Source organism: Cavia porcellus, unplaced genomic scaffold (assembly GCF_034190915.1).
Source record: "Cavia porcellus strain 051 isolate PalLab524CR breed Dunkin Hartley unplaced genomic scaffold, mCavPor4.1 scaffold_28, whole genome shotgun sequence".
Classification (NCBI taxonomy): domain Eukaryota; kingdom Metazoa; phylum Chordata; class Mammalia; order Rodentia; family Caviidae; genus Cavia; species Cavia porcellus.
This window is the reverse complement of record NW_026947511.1, coordinates 41,668,791-41,687,109: the sequence shown is the minus strand read 5'-3', so window position 1 is coordinate 41,687,109 and position 18,319 is coordinate 41,668,791. Positions and strand designations below refer to the sequence as shown.

General features: G+C 52.0%; 1 long non-coding RNA gene across 1 annotated transcript; it reads right to left on the bottom strand.

Moving 5' to 3' along the window:
* Window positions 1-234: 234 nt before the first annotated feature.
* Window positions 235-17,468, bottom strand: LOC134473691 (uncharacterized). Its single transcript, XR_010044080.1, has 2 exons — window positions 7,583-17,468; window positions 235-4,930 (listed from the first exon to the last, which is right to left on the bottom strand). It is a non-coding gene; the product is annotated as an uncharacterized LOC134473691 (long non-coding RNA).
* Window positions 17,469-18,319: the final 851 nt, after the last annotated feature.

Genomic DNA, 18,319 nt, shown 5'->3' with positions numbered 1-18,319 from the left:
CAGGCTCTGCTGCAGCCCTTCCACATCCGGATATGTTATCAAGGCTGCTGAGCCATCTGGACTTGGTCCACTGCCCAGGGGTAGAAGAGGCTTTTCTTATCCAAGAGTGTTCCAGCTGTGACCCTGGTCATACTGATCTCCAAGGTGTGGGCCCAGAGGAAGGGTTTCCAGGAAGATGGTTTGCAAAACGATGGGAAGCCTGAAGTCACACTGAGTTTCTTTCCCCAGAGAAAGTTTCTGTGATGTTCATCACATTTTTATTATCTGAGTTGACAGAGGGGACCAACATAAACTGCTCAGAGGGACCAAGAGTCGTCGCCCAAGGTGGTGTGTGTGCTCTGGGCTGAAGAGGAACCAACCAAAGCACTAGCAGAATTCAGAGAAAGGCTGGGGGAGGCAGTGCAGTATTGGTCGGCGATTGGGTGGAACTGGCCCCAGACACTGAGCGACCATTGGAGAACACAGAAAGGGAGGCTCAGAGCCCTTCACCAGGTCTTTCTTTCATCCTCAGGCTGCTGTCTTGCAATACTGTGATGCAGCAGCTGCGCTGATCCCCGTGCGACACTGCAGCCACACGCAGAGGAGCATGGACCAGGCCCCTGAGGGCCTTCCTCCTCTATTCCGTTCCTCCTTCTGGTCTACCCCTGTTCCTCCTTCTGGTCTACCCCTCTCGTAGTCAGGTTTCTGTTCCCTGCAGCTCAAAGCCTCGGAGCTGTACACCGAGCTCGGCGCTTGCCCCGGCCTGCGTGGCCCATCTGCACCTGCTCTGGCCTCCTCCCAGGCTGCAGCTTCTTCACCTCAGGGTCGCCCCGGGGCCTTCTCCTTCCAGTCCTCCAGAGCATCCCCTCTACACACCATATGCTTAGATGAAAAGGGAACAAACAAAGGGCGCCCAGAAACAGCGCCCTAAGGCCAGGAAACCCTCCGAACCTAAGAGGTTGCTTTGCAAATGATTTTTTTTTCCTCATTAAGCCACAATCACACTCGCAGTGACCTAAAAACAAACATTTGAGTCAGGCATGGGAGACTTTAAAAAATTAAAACGCTTTGCACCAAGGGGGAAAAACTGTGTTTAACCAAAAAGCACCTGCAGGAGATATTAACATTCCTAAATTAAGGGCACTGTGAGCGCTCCCTGCATTAACATTCAGCACAGCCTTGAAGACCTCAGAGGGCGTGAAGTGTGCTCTGCAGAAGCTGTGTTTAAGGCAGTGAGAAACACGCACAAACACACACAGGCCCTCGGCTTCCGCGCAGTGATCTGCCCCATGATGGGGAAGTGTTGGCCACCCTGAGTCTTTTTAGGGACGAGAGGCCTGCAGATGTTGTTGCTGGGGCAATGGGGGAGTCTAGGGTGCATCCTCGGTGGAGCACCCCCAGCCTGCCCCTCCCGGCTCAGCCCTCCTGGCAAAGCAGGTCCTGTCGGCCCTCACTCAGATCCCCACTTTCCTGCTGCTGTTACTTCCCTGACCCCACCACTTCCCAAGGGCAGGCACTTCCGGCTGCCACATGACAGGGACCAGATCTCACACTTTGTGTGTGTGTGGGGGGGGGGGGTCAGGAGGGACTAGAGATCGACTCCAGGGCCTTCACACAGAGCTATAACCCTACTCTTTTTTATCTCAAGATGGGGTCTCATAAGTTTGGTGACACAGGGGACTCGGCATAAGTGTTCCCATACTTGGCATCAGGAGCCTGGGTTTATATCCCAGCATCACCCTCTCTAAGTAACATGGTGCCCTAAATTGCCTCAGTTTCCCCGACTGTCAGCTCCCTCCTCTCTCCCTCAGCTTCCATCATAGACAGGATGGGATGTCACAGGAAGCCCCTTGGGCAGCTGCCAGGAGAATGGCTCAGCATTGGGGACTCAGGGCTGCTCGTCCTGGAGCAGCTGCTCTCAGGGTCCTCTGAACTGAAACTGTTCTCCCTGCCTTCTGGCAGAAGCAAAAGCCAGAGCTGTGGGATAAGTGAGGCCACAAAGGGATTTTGTCTGACTTGCAGAAGGTTTGAAACTATCATTTGCGTTTGTTGGGTGACTCTAGAGGCTTCCTCGGAGAGCCCAGGTTTTCACCTCCCCTCCACAGACCAGAGCACCTGCACAGTCAGTTTCTCGCAGCATTGACTGGCAGTCTGCAATGTGGATTTGATAAGGACGTGTTCAGCTTTGAGTAAATGCTGTGCCCTGGGGACATAGCGCTACACCAGGCAGGAAAGATCATTGCCCAAGGAAACTTCCAGTCTGGCAAGGAAACATCAGAACGATAACGGGTCCCTGGCATCGACCTTGAGCTCACACTTTACCCAGAGCAGCTCATTCGCTCTTCACAGCCATTCTGCAAGGTCAGCATTGACACTGTTCCCATTTCGCAGATGACAAACTGAGGCTGCAGAAGCTGAGTGGCTTGTTGAGGTCAGTGGGACTGCCAGCGGCCTGATTCACAGCACATTTTCCTCAGAGGTGGCTTTTGTGACTGCAGATTGGAAAGCCAAGATCATCAATCACTGTGACGATTACCAAGGCCAAGACCATATGGCCCAGACGCCCCAGCCCCTAACCCTCGGCTCTCCTCCTCCTCCATGCCGAAATTCAGAGCCAAAGCCAGTCACTCACTGCAGTCTAGTGGAAGTCAACGCAGCTAACGCAGCTAAAATGAAGCGGCCCACTCATGCCCCTGCCTCTCGGAGGAAGAGGGATGGGAAAACGCCCTGGTTCCTTCCCTGGTCGTCCCACAGGAACTCCTCCCGGTTCCTGTTAACAGCGTCAGGATGTGACATGTGTCCAAGCTTTTACACGATGCTCTCTGTCACTGTCCGGGGAGGCTTCCGTGAAGCCAACATTGAAAAACCAGGCTGCTGAGTACTGTCCGAGCATCCCCGTTCAGAGGGACCTAGAGGCCCCAGGAGACCATCTCAGCTCAGAGCGGTGGAAACTGAGGCACAGGGAGGGCAGGGCCAGCACACCCATCCACCACCAGTGGCTCCTGCCTTCTCACACTGATAAATGAGTGTTTGCTGCAGGAAGCACTAACGGGGTGCTGGCGGCCCCGAGTTTGGATCCCTGAGCCTGGGTGCTGTCGGCCTGAGGCCTTGAGCAAGTTGCCTGACCTCTCCCTTTTCTCCCATGTGAACTGAGGATGACAGTAAAAGCATCCGGTCCACAGAGTCATCAGAAACCTCAATGATACGGGAAATTATCCCTAGCACAACTGTACCCAGCATGCTGTAAGTGCCAGGATAAGGTGTGATTGACACATACGCTAAGTATTTAACTTTTTTAAAAAAATGTATTGCAGTAAAAGACACATTGCTATTAATCCTTCTCCAAATCCTTTCTGCTGGCTTGGAACGTACTTATTTCATCATTTTCGCCACTTTTGGAAGCGGTTCTGGAGGTCCTCTTCCATGAATGTCTTTAACTACACTGTCATGGCGGCTTCGATATCTTGAACGCATTCAAAATGTTGACCTTTCACGATCATCTTGTCTCTGGGGAAGAACCAGAAGTTACCCAGTGCCAGATCCAGGGAAGAAGGTGGGTGAGGACACTGCGCCATGTTTTTATGGCCCTGCCTTTCTGTTGGGTGACACTCTGTAGCAGCACGCACCTCGTGAAGACATTCACAAAGCAGCCACAGTCAGCCCTGGGAGGTGGCAGCTCGGATGAAGCGTGCAGGTCATGCCTGATCTACGACAATGATCCCCAAAGGGCATTGCGCAAAATAACTGAAATCAAGTCCTGGGGCAGAGAGGAAACCATCAGAACCCTGGAAATATCTCTTCCTATCCCTGAAACGATGCTAACGTTCCACTAAAACTGTAATGGCCATGTCTTGGGTTCAGCTCACAACTGCTGGCTGCAGCTCAATCTACCTTTGAGTAACTAAGTCTATTGGAAAGATTATATTGATGTGAAATCTGCCTCACCAGAGCTCTCCTCCGCCCTCATCTAATCCTGTGTAATCCCTTGGAACCGCGGGGATTTGTCCATCCAACAAGCAACTACACCCTCTGCACCCGTGGGCATCTCTACTTACCACGTGCCAGGTGTCCTAGATGGGGTAACGGGGAGAGAGACAAGATTAAGTCACTTTTCCTGCAGCATGAACTGATTCAATTAGTTGTTTTTCCTGCTGTCATGGACAGAAATCCCCCTCTGGAGTGGTTTACATCACAGGCATAGACAGGAAGAATGCACAGGAAGCATCAGGAGTATTGAACTCACAGGAAGCCTGAACATCCCAGAACACAGAGCATAAGGATATGGATGGAAAGTGCTTATGTATGCCAGAAGTGGGACCAGCAGGAGGGGAATGGTGACATAAATTATTATACACCGGTGTGGGCTCACGCACTCCACACTGAAGTTTTGGTCGATGGCAGGAAGCATGTATGGCATGGTCCCATGAGATTAAACGGTCCAGGGACATCACAGTCATGTTGGTCCATGTAAGGACCCCACAGTGTTCATATAATGGCAAAATCACCCTGTAACACACTTCTCAGAACATGTCCCCAGCCACAGGTGACACGTAGGTAGATATAGGTCAGTGGCTTGGGGAAGTGCTCACAGGATAATGTTGCATTTGAAAACCAAGGTCCAATATCAAAAGGTCCTCGGTTTCTATTCGGATGAATTCTCTACCGTTGATCGAATGTGACTCCAAAGACATATTACCGACAGCTTAGAGAGTGTAAGGAGACATTATCCACATCTTTCCTTTTTTTATGGTTTACTATATTTTTCAAATTTCCTTAAATGATCGTGTATTTTTTTTCTTTTTCGTGGTGGTGGGGGGAGTTTCATTATTTAAAAAAAAAAGCAATTGAAAGATTTAAGTCACCCCACCTCCTTCTGTTACTACCGGCTGAGTCTTCAGGGGCTTCCTCGGTAAAATAAGGACAATTGTACCTCAACTGCTTTCCAGAATTGCTGCGAAGATAAAATAAGAAAATGTTAAGGAACGTGTTTTGCAAATTTTGTGAGGCGCTGTTCAAATGTTAGCTGTTCGAGTTACAACACGAAATTAACTCCAACGATCTGAGAGAAGAAATCCGTGATAAGCTAACTCGGGTTTTGACACGGGAACCAGGAAAATACAAGAATGAGCTAAGAACAGAAAGATGTAAAGAGTCCGGGGGAATCCTGAGGGGATGCTCCAGCCTCGTAGGAGGAGCCGGTGTTAACCGGCTGCCCGCTAACAATCCGCTAACAATCCGCACTCGGTGTTCTGCCTGCATTTAGACACAGCGAAGCCTCCTAAAACCTGAGAAATAGCAAGTCAGGAGGATGGCGGGGTTCGCTCGATGTGAGGGGCTGATGAAAATCAGAGACAACACACGTCAGAGGTACTGGAGGTGCAGCTTGCAGGGATCTGATTCCAAAAATAAAAATAAGTGCCCAAAGGAAGAAAACTGGGGCAGAGCAAGAGCGCTCCGCATAGGCGCTGCTTGCTGGGCTAGAGGCTGGGCCACCCGCAGGGAGCAATCTTTAACCGCACCGTGCCTACACTTTCCGAGACCGGAGGCAGACGGGTGTTTATGGAATAAAGATACCAATCAAAAATTGGTTTTGGATAAGCCAGACGTGGAAAAGATACACTCGGAAGGGACAAGGGCCCAGCAAAAGGGACCAGAGCCCTCCGCCTTGCAGAGGAGGGAGCCCGGGACTTCCGGTGCTGGCCACGCCCTCCTGTCCCCGCAGCTCCCTCTTCTGGTTTGCCTGCTCACTGCTGCTTTTCTGGTTTTCTTTGCTTCCGGCTCCCCACAGCGCCTGCCCTTTCTGTCCTCCTTGCTTGGCTCCCAGGTCTCACAGCCAAATCCTCATCTTCACCACGACCTGTCCCCCACTAGGCGCCGTCTCCCCAGCTGCCTGCAGGACTCACCAGCTAGAAGCCCCTGCAGCCACCGAGGAAGCCTAGAGCCCAGTCAGTGCATTTCTTCAAAGCAAATCATGAAGCAGGCACCAGCCCTAGGAAGTTCCACCTGCTCTTACTGATAATGTTGTGTGGGAAGCATCAGCTTCTTGTGCTTTCTTGTCTCTTCCCAAACTAAACTGAGCATGTTGCAAATTCAGTTGACACAAGCTTCTCTACTTCTGTCTCAGGCTTTCTGCCTGGCCACCTCCTAGTCCAGGTCTGTGTGGGCTCCAGCAGCAGCCCCCCACAAGTCTGCTTCTCACTGCCCAGCCTCTCCCCAGTTCCTTCCCAATGCCACTGTAAAAGGACCATCCCAGTCAACGCTTCCCAAGGCGACCCTGTGCCTATTTGATCAAGAACGGATGTTTTGATGGTGCTCAAAGCTCTAGCTAAGGGTCAGACACACTGCAATGGCTTGACCAAGTTCAGCTAGCAGTTTGGCTAAGATGGTGGCTGAGATTAGACCTCAAGCAGGGAGCCTCGGTGGACCAGTGCTCAGGAGCTGGCTGAGCTTAGGCAGGCTTGGTAATAATCCCAAAAAAGGGCAGGGCTGGGGTGGAAGGTAATCGTCAGCCTTTGACATAAAGGACAACATCCCGAACCAGATCACACTCATGGGCTTCTCCTGGAGAACTGAGATGAGAGGCAGGAGAGTGAGAAACAAGGACCAGGTCCCTACAAAGGAGATTAGGTCAAAATGTGCATGGGGTAATCCCAGCACTGTAGGAGGCTGAGGCAGGAGGATTTCAAATTCAAGCTGAGCCAGGACGACTGAGCAACTTAGACTGTGTCTCAAAGTAAGAGGCTGGAAGTGGAGCTTTGTGCAAAGGTGCTGGGTTCAATCCCTAGTTTTTAAAGAAAAAGCAAGTGTCCATGAGAAGGCCAGGAAGCAGATGCTGGGAATTGCGGTGTGGTTGGAGGTGACCTCACCAGGCCCTGTCCTTGAGCACACCCACTTCACTCCACGCACGACGGCCAAGCAGCAGCTCCCCTAGGAAGGGAGCAAGAGTGCAGCTTCTGGAAAAGCACCCTGAAAGTACCACTGTGCACCCACTTCTCCACCTGAGCCCCCCTTCACTGCCCAGCCCAATGGGACTCCTGGAACAAAACCCTGCCAACCAGGTAATGCATCAATAAAAGGAACTTTCTGTTCATGGTAAGTTAATAAATTCCTTAATTCATTACAGCAAAAGACCCATTACCATGAACCCACCTCAGAAGACTCCTCCTCACTTTGAACACCTTTATGTCATCATCCTTGCCGCTGTCTGAAGCAGTCTCTGAAGTCCTCTCTCATCTCTTTTCGTGGCCACCTCAATGACCTGAGCCAACTCAAAATGTTTACGGCAATTTCTGCCCCCCCCCCTCGAAAAATGTGATGGTGTGCCACACCAACCCGATTCAGCAGACCTGGCACCTCGTGACTCCTGGCTCTTCCCTAAGTCAAAAGGACCATGAAAGGTAAGCGTTTCGAACCGTTTCAGGACGCCGAGGCAGACTGAGAGCATTAACGACAGACACTCAGGAGAGAGGGCTTCCAGAGCTGCTTCACAAAGCGGCAGAAATGATGGGTACAGAGCGCTGGGAGTGGGGGGCGGGTATTTTGAGCGGGATTAATGGCAACGTACCTTTTACTGTGACTTTTTCAAAAAAGTTGAAGTGCTCACCATATTTTTTGATCAAGCTTCAGGCAGCCCCTGCCTCACACCCTGCCGGGCACTCTCTCTTCCACATCCAGCCTTAGTGGTGGCATCAGGGTCTCTCTGGGCACTGCCAGCATTGATGATTGGGTGGCTGTGAGTCCCAATGGTGGCACAGATTCGTCGGTGTCATGTGGCATTCCCATCCTCTCCAACATGCCACCTGTCCAACTGGGAGGGTGGCCAAGAGAGGACACGCCCATGCTGGCCGTGATTACCCAGCCAGCAGCACGCCCGCCGCCACCCAGGGACAGCCTCATACCTGTGCCCTTCCCTCCTTGCCTTGTGGCCTCTTCTGTGCCCACTTCTGATACTTAAGATCTCTGGTCCCTTGCACTGCACTCCAGTGGCCCTGGGAAGTGATGCCCATGGCACTGAGGACATAGAAAGCGGTGAGACCCTTGTTCCCACAGGACGCCAACTCCCACGTGAGTCAGCACTGCGCAGGGTGTGCTTTGAGACACCTGATGTTTGAGACAGCCCCTCTCTCTTCCCAGCAGGCACCCTGTGTTCCCAGGTCCCAGCCCCAGCCCAGCCCAGGCCAGATGCCCAGCACTTAGGGTCGAGCTAGCACCAAGTGAGCACCACGCCGTGCCACCCACATTGCCAAGTCATTCACTTCTGTGTCAGCTTCACTAGGTGCGTGCTGTGATTCTCAGGTTGCAAAAGAGCCACTGAGAGGTGAAAGTCACTTGTCCAGGAGCCCATAGCTGCTAAGTGACACAAACAGGTCTCTGGGCCCCAGACTCTCTGGTTTCAACTAAAATGCCATTCAATAATTCCTAAGAGAGACAGAGAGGGAGACCGGTAATTCCACTCAGAGACAGTCAGAGATAGAGAGAGGTAGACAGAGAGAGGGAGAGGAAGGGAGAGAGGATAGTGGCAGGCATAGAAGAAGAAAGAGAAGGAAAGAGATAGGAGAAAAGGATTGAGAGAGGAAGGGAGGAAGGGAGGTCACCAGGGATCTGTGCTCTGGAGTCAGAGATGTATCCTGCTGGACAAACCCCCAAGTCACTGATGAATAAGCCAGACAGCCATGTGTAGCACTGGCCAGTGGACATGGAACAGGACTGTCCTCATGCAAAGCTGCGTGGACAGCAGGGACTCCAGGCTGGAGAGCAGAAGAGGACTTCCGTGCCTCGTGGCCGGGAGTTATGACAGCCAGGTGTGTCCTGGCAGAGGTTTCTGTCTGCCTTCCGGAGCACCCAGCTCTGCACACGCTGGGAGAACAGAGGAACCCTGCCCCTCGGGTTGCCTCCTCTCCACAATGCGCAGACCACCACCCCCCTTCCACTAATACATTTGCTTCCCAGGCAAGCACATTGCAATCGATTAGATTTCACAACTGATTAGGTTTCACAATCACAAATGCTCAGCTCCATTATGCATGAATCCTTCATACTAGTTTTTCTCTCCAAGAGCAACGGTGTTCTAAAAAGAGGGAAAAATACCCTCCTCGGATCTGTGGGCCACTGATACCTTGTTCTCAAGCCTGTTACTGTCCTCCACCCCCAGGCTGGCTCTCTGTCCCAGGAATGGCTCCAAGGTCCTCAAGGTGGGAACAATAGAGCAAAGGTTGGAAGTGAGAAGGGATGGGATGGATGGAAACCGACACTGGGCTGAGCAGGTAAAGACTGACTCGAATGCAAAGGAACAAGCTGCAGTTAAGAATGAAAAATTATGCAGCTACTTAAGTCAATCTGATCCAATTCTGGCTACCTGTGAAGGCTCTGTAAGCTAGAGAATTTGTCTAACAGAGGACAAGATTCCCCTGCCTTAAGTGACTGGTGAATACCTCTTACCCCTGCTCAGAGAAATATGCAAACTGACTGATTACCCCCTATGTTTTTAATATATGTGAGTCTTACATGCATGTATCAGCTATGCACTGCTGTGTAACAAGTTACCCCTACAGTTATTATCTCATAGCTTGAGGGATCCAGGCACAGGTCAGCTGGCTCCTCTGGCTTGCCTATCTGGGAAGAACCTGCTTCCAAGTTCACACACACACACACACACACACACACACACACACACACGGTGATCATTAGGCTTTACTTTGTCTTGAGTTGTTGAACTGTGGCTTGACTTCCTCAGGGAGCAGCTGTGAGCTTGTGACTGGAGACCTCGCTGGTTCCTCAATATGCACGTCATCGTAACATGATTGTCACCTACTGTGGCAGCTCACTGCATCAGAAGGCATCGCTTGCCACATTCTATTTCTTAGTACTAAGTCTGTAGGTCTAATGTGTCCTCGGAGGGAACACAGTGGGATGAACACTAAAAGACAGGAATCCCGGGGCGCTGTGTCAGAAACACAGGATCCCTCAAAATAGGCTCGCTGTATAGGGTCTCCCCCCCCCGCCCCCGGGCACCCTGAGGAGGTGGATGTGACTGCTGAGGGAACTGGCCAAGGTCATGTGGCTCACTGATGATGGAACCAGAACTCACGTACCATTTTGATAGCCAATGGCTTCAGCCTGGCCAGATAGCTTTCCTGCGATGCCCAACACCCGACGGAAAAGGAAGCTACCCATCCTGTCCGTGGGCAAGGCTGCCTTCTCACTTAGCATGAGACTCCTCGTAAGGGAGACCAAACAGTGGTGCCCACAGCACCAAGCCCACACTGTGGTCCAGTGCTTCCCTGCCCCAAAATTTGCTGCGGAGCTTCCCAGGGCTCCGCCTCCATCCTGGCTGTCTGTCCATCCCCACCAGTCACCGCCTGGGCACCCTGCTCTGCTACTGAAACTGGTGTCTGTACGTAATGGCAGGTGCGGTAATATCTCACAATGTACTGCCGCACGTTGATTGCCGCATGCAGAAATCGGGCCCTCAGGCATCCCCCGTAGCTCCTGGTGGACAACTGACCACCAGGAAGATGAAATGCGGCTGGTCCAAAATGAGTTGTGCTGCCCCTGTAGAAAAGCACTGGTTTTCAAAGACATAATTTTTATAAATTAAAACTATCTCACTAAAATATTTATAGGAAGTATTAAAATGGTCATATTTGAGAGAGATGGAGTTCAATAACATAAACTGCTGAAATTAATTTCACTGCTTTTTATTAATGCAACTGCTAGAGAAGCTAAGATTTCACACTTGGCCCCCACGTGTGGACTCGTGAGACTTCTACAGGACAGCCCTGGTCTAGAGGCAGACGGTCACCAACAACTACAGTTGATTGAGGGCTCGTGGATGCCTGGCTGGGCTCCACAGTCCCTTTATACTCTTCCACATGGGACAGTAGTTCTTTCACTTTGTCCTTAGGATAAACTCATGCAGTTAGCATCATTACCCGCGCTGCATGCCAAGGCAGAGGCGCAGAGCTAACACAGCTGTCCTGGAGTCACGTGGTGAAAGGGCTCCAAAGTCCTTCAGAGAGGAGTTCATGCTATGCCCCAAGCCATGGATTCTGTAAACGGGTGCAATGCAGGTTGGGCACCCAGGAGAAAGGGGCCAACCCCACCCTGGCAGGTCAAGGCTGGGCTTCAGATAGAGGCAGTGTTAAGTTGAGTGAGCCCAGAACAAAGCCATCCAGAGGCCATCCAGAGGGAACTGCTGGGGCACAGCCACAGGAGCATGAATCCGCATGGTGCCTAATAAAGCACGACTTGGGTTTGGCACAGCTGGTGCTCAGGGAGGACATGAGATGGGTAGGGACCTTGCAGGAAAAGCCTGTGCCCTGCACAGGGTTTGGACTTGACCCTGCCAAGCAGAGCACTTTAGGAGCAGCAGAAGAGCTCACTACCAAAGCTGATGTGCATCCCCAGCCTTGAGCAATTGCCGATCAGAGCACAGCAGGGGCCCCCAAGCCAACATGAGATCATGCTCCCTGGGTGATTAGCAGGAGCCAGGCAGAGACCCTCACAAGGGCCCTTGTAGAGGAAAGTTAGAAAACAGAGTCAAACGATCAGGGCTCTGTCTAACAAAATGGTCCAGGAGAGGCACCCCAACTGGATCAGTGGAAGGACATGAGACTAGGGGCACATTTGGTCAGCAAACAGGAAACAAGCTCTCCTCCTCACTGTCCAGTGATAAATGGGGACAGTCAGTAATCACACTGCTTGCCCCACCCCAGTTCCCTGCATGACCAGTGACCAACTGCTTGGTCTCAGGAAAGGAACCATGAAATCTAGCACCCTCAGCAAAAAGCTGCAGAACGCTGAGAGCCCATGGTGGCCCCTAGTGGCCTGCGACACCTCCACATGGCTTCCAGCAGGCTCCCCAGTGTCCATGGCTCAGTCTCCTAAATCCTCTCCTAAGACACTAGAAATGTCTGAGCTGTCGCTGCTTATGGCCAAAGCCACAGGATGCAGTAAGTGCTTCTTCCCACCGTGTAGAATCCTCTTTCAGTCTCACGTCACTGCCGTCCGAATGTCCCTCTCCAGCCTCTGCCCACCTGGCACCTGCCTTTCCCATTATGTGGCTGTGGGATGCCCATCACGAGTCCTCTTGGTTCCACACACCCTGAGCTCTGCATTCTCCAGACCACGCCTGGTCTGTTTGTCCCTGGGCTGTCCTCAGTTCAGAAGGAGAGTTGGGACAAGTGGTTCCCCCAATCACATGCACCCCAGCACTCTGAAGTCAAGCCCCTGCCCGGCCTGCCCCCAGCAGAGATCTCTCCCCTCACTGTGCAGCCTGCCCTGCCCATGGAATGTCTCCAACCTCCACAGCTCAGCACCAGTTCTTTGCCAGGAAAGCCTCTCTCCCAGGCCTGTCTGAAAGGGCATGACCCGGGGATAGCTCTGCATGGTCCGCTCCCAGCTGGACCAGCCTCTGCCTCCTTTCAACCCGCAGGCACTGTGACCTTCCCTTTTGGCTCTTGGCTTTCTGGTGTTCTGTCACAGTCCTGGCTCATCTCATCCCTGTCACTGGAATAAAAGCTCACAGAAGCAGGGCCAGTGTGCTAGTCCCTTTTGTCTTCCTTTGCAGTGGCTCCCGCCCCTCCCCCGAAACATGTTTGGATGTGAGCCAGCCCTGCTGTGACCCGCGCTGCCTCTCGCTGGCCCATTTTCCCGCTCCCTTAGGCACCCGAAGAGCAGGCAGGTCTTCATGTCCCTGGAACGGCTGTCATTTCTTGAATCAGCTGAAGAGCAAACAAGCAACACACAAGTCTATAGGAGAAATATGTTCAGAGTGTGTGAAACCCTATAGATTTTTGCAAACTGTGCTGAGAATGGATCACAAGGTGGGCCTGGGTTGGGCTGACCCCAGTGGGCTGCACAAATGTGACTTTCTGTGTCTTCACAAGAATAAAATGACCGCAGGATGCCACAGTCCTAGAACCCAAGACCTCATCTTGAGGGTTCAGTCTTATCATTGTTGTCATTTCATCGAGCCCCCACATAAAGAGGCTTGTAAATAAAAGGAGAAGGGTAACCATGAGGAGCTGAGCAGAGAATGGGCATGACGAAAGCATGTGATGGCTTGGGCCTGAGTTAGCATGGACACCGCAGGCAGGGGACCAGAGCAGGTCTGGTCCGAGCAGTGGCAAGAGCAGGACGGACGGGGAGAGGAAATGGAATGGCGGCTGGGGGCTGGGAATGGGTCAGGGGTCCGACTCCCCCCAAAGAGCCCTGCTGGCTTCTCAGTGTGTCCGCCGCTCACCTCCCTGGCATCGTGATGGATGACCCAGCACAGGTGGACCCTGTCAGGTCGTGTCCAAACCACATTGCTCATCCTCGTTCATTTGATGCTATTTAAGGCCATGTCTGTAAGGGACCAAGCTCTGAAAGCCCATCCATCAGGAGGGGTCAGTGCTTTGGGGACACTCGGAGCTCATACTGGCTCTCTGGGGCTGTCATGAGCCACACAGCTCTTCCTGCCACTCATCCTGCTCCTGTTGCCACCGTTCTGTCTGCCTTCCTGGCTCCCTGTCTCGGCCGCTCATGTCCTTCCCAATTTAGGCTGAAATCAGACTCCTTCTCCTCTGCCTTTGCTCCCACCTCCCGTGGCCTCTCTTGTCATCTATTATTTAACTCAATCACCATATTATATATGCACAGGAACCATCTCTGAATCCGGCTGGTCTGGAACAAATTAGGACCCAAACCAGAAGCTAGCTCACCCCTTGTCAACCCGCCCGGCAGCTCCGTGGTCATTTGTCATTCTGCCTCAGTCCTAGGCTGGGTACCCAAAAGAGCCACCAGCAAGCAGAAGACCTCATCACCAAACTCTCCAGGCCACATTCCAATTCACAGGCTGGACACAGTGGAAATTTCCAGACAGCTTCTTACAGATGTCCTTCCTGAATGGAGGTGTCTGGATGGCATACGTGTACTGTGTGGGTGGGAAGGACACAGGGGACCTGTGTCCTATTTGGGGATTTGGGTACTATTCGTCAAGTGGCCATTATCAACTTACTGTTGGACTGTGAGTGCGTACCCCACCTCACCGGACCTCTGTACTCTCATCTTTTCAAACCCAATTCCACAGCTCCTAGTTATCAAGATGCCCCATCGTCTACATGAGTCCACGGCCCATCCAGACCCATAGTTAAAATTCAGCTCACTCCCAGGCCACAGGCAATTAAGGAGCACCTGCCGCTCATTAGAAGGGACTTTGGATTAACCTGGCCAGGGTCCTGTTTTACAGATGAAGAGGCTGGGCCCAGAGAGGAGAAGCAACTAAACCAAGGTCACACAGTGAGTGGGGCACAGTCAAACTGCAATTCACAGTTCCTGGCCCCAAACTATCCTTCTTCCCTTGTGTGGTGTTCTTAAGGATGATTTCAAACATTCCGTCCCTCTTTCCACAGCGAGACGGGTCTCTGTCCTCGCGTGTACATCTAGATGGGTCCCAGGCCCCTCCCACTGGTGTGGTATTTGGAAGTGATTCTGTTTAACAGCCAGGGCATGGAAGGCTGAGCTGATTCTGCCTGGTTCGCAAAGACCATTCCTTTGCTTTTAGAGTCTGGAGTCACCATGTAAGAAGCCCAGCATCCTGAGGCCCCTCGGAAACATTACCAGTAACCATCTCAGCCCCGCCCCCTCACTGCCAGCCCAACTCAGCTCTAAAAACTGTGACCCCAGCAGTTGAAGCCACCTCCAGCCTTCCCAGTCCCCTTTCAACCCCCAGACAGCACGAAGCAGAGAACAGTTGCCCCCCACACACACTTTCTCTAAGTCACTGTTTTAAGCTGCTAAGCTTTGGGGTAGCTTTGGACATCACCACCAAGTGGAAGGGTAACCCGGGCCTCCTCACACCCTCCTGGCCCCACCCTGCCTCCAGGACAGGCACTGAGCATGGGCTTTCTGCACCCTGAGGGGAATTCTCTTTGCTCATGTCCTGAAGTGGGCCATAACGGCTTATCCCTGTCTGTCTTCTCTACTGGACTGTGAGCACTACAGGGGCACAAGCATGCTCTCTTTCTCTCCCTGGGCCAAGGCTCAGCACATGCAAAGCCCACGTGACCAGCTGCTGGCCCAACCCCTTGCTAACAAGCAGCCCTGGCTTCTTCCCAGTCCTCCTCCAAGCAGGGACTGTTCGTTTCTTACATGGCTCTGTCTACTTCACATCAGCGCAAGAACAGGGGACAAGGGACAGGGGACGTGGATGAAGGAAGTCAGACAGAGCTCAGCCAGCCACGTCTGGGAGCAGAGGAGAATGGGATTATCCCAGGGCACCGGATGTCTGTTTTGTGGCTGTCGCCTGTATACACACATTTGTCCTGAAAGCTTGGTTAATTTTCTTGTCCAAACATTGATTTAAAATGATCAGCTCGGGGAGAGCTACTGTCCTTCAGCAGGTTCAGTTATAAACTTTGCAGCTCCAAGGTCTGATTCTAGCGGGGAGCTGGAAGAGTTCCTGGTTGCTAAGAGACCCTGTTCCTGCCTTCCGGTGGTTGTTTTTGTTGCTGTTGTTGTTTGTGAGTAAAACAAAGCAAGGCAGAGAGCGGGCTTCCTCAAAATCAAAATAAGGTAAACAAACTTAACTAGAAAAGTGTTTGATAGGAAAAAAATAATTATGTCTTTTTGTCACTTGAAGGAAACAGCAGGGCACCGTTTCCACTCTTGTGATTCTGAATCTAAGAATCACAGGTAAAAACAAGCTGTCCCAGTTGATAAGGAGGCGAAGAAAGAAATAAAAAGTTTTTTTTTTTCTAATGTGCGGTCAGCCGCTCTTCCCTGTTCTCTCCCTGCCAGGACGGTGAATAGGCGGCCGTGGCTGCAGCCCAGAAATGCTCCTGCCAGGGAACAAAAGCTCCCTTCAGGAGAGGATTCTGATCCCTGCTGGGTCAAGGCCTCCCTGGGCCAAGGCAGAGAGCGCTGATTGCCCCCTCCCTGCCAGGAGTCGCCAAAAACTTCCAGATCAGATCTGGGCACACATCAGAGGTGAAGTTTAGCCAGGCTTTGAATAGGAAGGAGCAAAGAAAACAGTCCTGAATGGGTCCCAGCTGGTTGTTTTGTTAAAAACACCTGTAAAGCTGTGGTTTGTAGTCATTTTCTTCCCTGGCCAGATGCTTTAGTAAGATATTGTACTAAAATTCTCTCTCATAATGAAGGAAGGAAAACATGCTGATCTTTTATCTAGGAATGGAAACTCAGCCTTGCGCAGGAAGTCTTCCTAAGACAGCAGGGAAAAACCCCAAGTGAAAAGTATTAGCCTTTTCAGGAAAAGACAGGACAATGTTAGGTGACCACAGAGGGGTCACAGTCATCTGGGATTTGGAGACCAGGGAGATGAAGTGGGGAGTAAAAAGTGGGTGAGGACGTGGAGGAAAGGGGAGGTTAGACTCAGGAGAAAATGAAACCAGCCAACAAGTGGACATCAGGGACTTGCAGAGCGATGTCGCTAACAGCAGTGTGACTGAAGGGTTTCCACTTATCAGTGCTTGTTGGGCAGCAAAAGGATTTCAGAATATGATGGATCCAACAAGCATAAAATAATCTTTAGGGGAAAAAAATACAATTCCACACATGGCAGCTTCCTTCAGATCTTTTCTGACAACCTGGCTCGTCAGACTTCCTGTCAGCACGCCACTGTTACATTTTAGGCGGAAGGAGCCGTATTCAGGGTTTCTGTGCCTCACTGGCCCAGTGATGGGCTTCCCACCCTGAGGGAGGAATAGGAGGGAGGTGCCCTTCTGTACCGGCTGTCAACGTATGACATGCTTTGATCCATAAAATGTGAGCAGAAGTCACATGTGTCACTTTGCATGTGGCTTTCTGGCTATTGTCTCTCTAGAGGTCAAGATGACCAGCGATGTTCTGGAAGGACCTTCTCAAACGACCTCAGGCCCCAGGAGCAGAGCACAGAGCCGAGATGCAGCGATGCCTCAAACACACACAGCACAGCGGAGGATGGAGCACTGTGGGAAGCCCGAGGTCTGTGAGGTCTCTGTCATCACAGCAAGAATCAGAAGTGATCCGAGTCACCCTCAGCCAACCCCACCACCAGCCGCCATGGACTCTCCACGGGGCCTCTTAGAATTAGCCACGGTGCCCGGGGATGGAGTTAGGGAGCTGGGAGCTGACCTGCATGGCAGGAAGGCCACATTGGAGCCGGCTCATTGCTGCTAATTAACAAAGTAAAAACAAAAAACTATAACCTTCTCCTTACTTTTTAGAACTTTAGAGAGTATTGATTTTAAAAATGCAAAGCCTAACTCCCTAAACCATAGGAAATAATGTGGCTTTGTTGGAAAAAAATTGTTATGGTTCCCCCAAAGCCTCCTTACCCCCACGTAGCCAGCAGTCTCCTGCTCTTCAGGACTGCTCTGCTCCCAGAGATTTCTATTTTCTTTCTTCCTTTCTTTCTCCAGCTGGACCTTGAGTTCCTCGCTCCACCCAGACCCCCACCCATTTGCCCGCACCTTTCTTTTCATTGTCCATCCGTGAGAATCGGTTCCCCTCCTTCCTGTTCCCCTTACCACCACCCCAGCTGGCAGAAGAAGCCAGGAAGCCTAGCTGGGCCCCTGTAGAGAAGAAAGGCTGGGAATCCTTCCATCATTTTCCTCCTAACTGTGCTGTGCACAGCGAGATGGGGTCACAGGCAGGAAGCCAGCCCTGGTGGCCAGCAGCAGAGACAAGCTGAGAGCTGCGCCCAGCACACTGTGAGAAGACAGGGGAGCAGGCTGTGTGTCTGGTTCCTGGGACCCCCAGAGGGCGGTGCACAGGGTCCAAGTTAGACAAGCTGGGCAAGCAGGTTCCAGGAAGGGGGCCCAGCCAAGGAGGTGGCTTGAACACATAATGGGGTACCCAATGGGGCTTGTCTCACACTCTCAGAGTATCCACTGAGGCCACAAAGTGGAGGACAGGGGGCAAAAGTGACCTACTTCTAAACAGGGAATGGCCAGAGCCCACCTGCAAGTCATTCATTCAGAGATAGGTGATCCAGCCACCCCAGAGAAGACCAGAGGACCATTGACACTGGGCCTTCTTATGAGCAGAGAGTGGTCAGCAGAGCAGGGAAGTCTGGGCTGTCTCCTTCTCTTTCCAGGAAACCTGCATGGATGTGATGCTCACAGCCCTCCAGCCAAGCCAGGGGATGACTGGGGACAGGTAGGCTGCAGGGGTTGGGGGAGAGTCCAGGGTCCACACAGATGTTACCTGGGCCACAGAAACCAGCAGACTGACATGAGGTTCCACCCTCAACAAGAGCTTGGTAATGTCCGGTCCTTGCCCCTCTGCTTCTGGGGCAGATAACTAGAAAGGAATGTGGGAGCTGGCTGGAGTGACCTGCAGAGACAGGGGTACAAAGAAG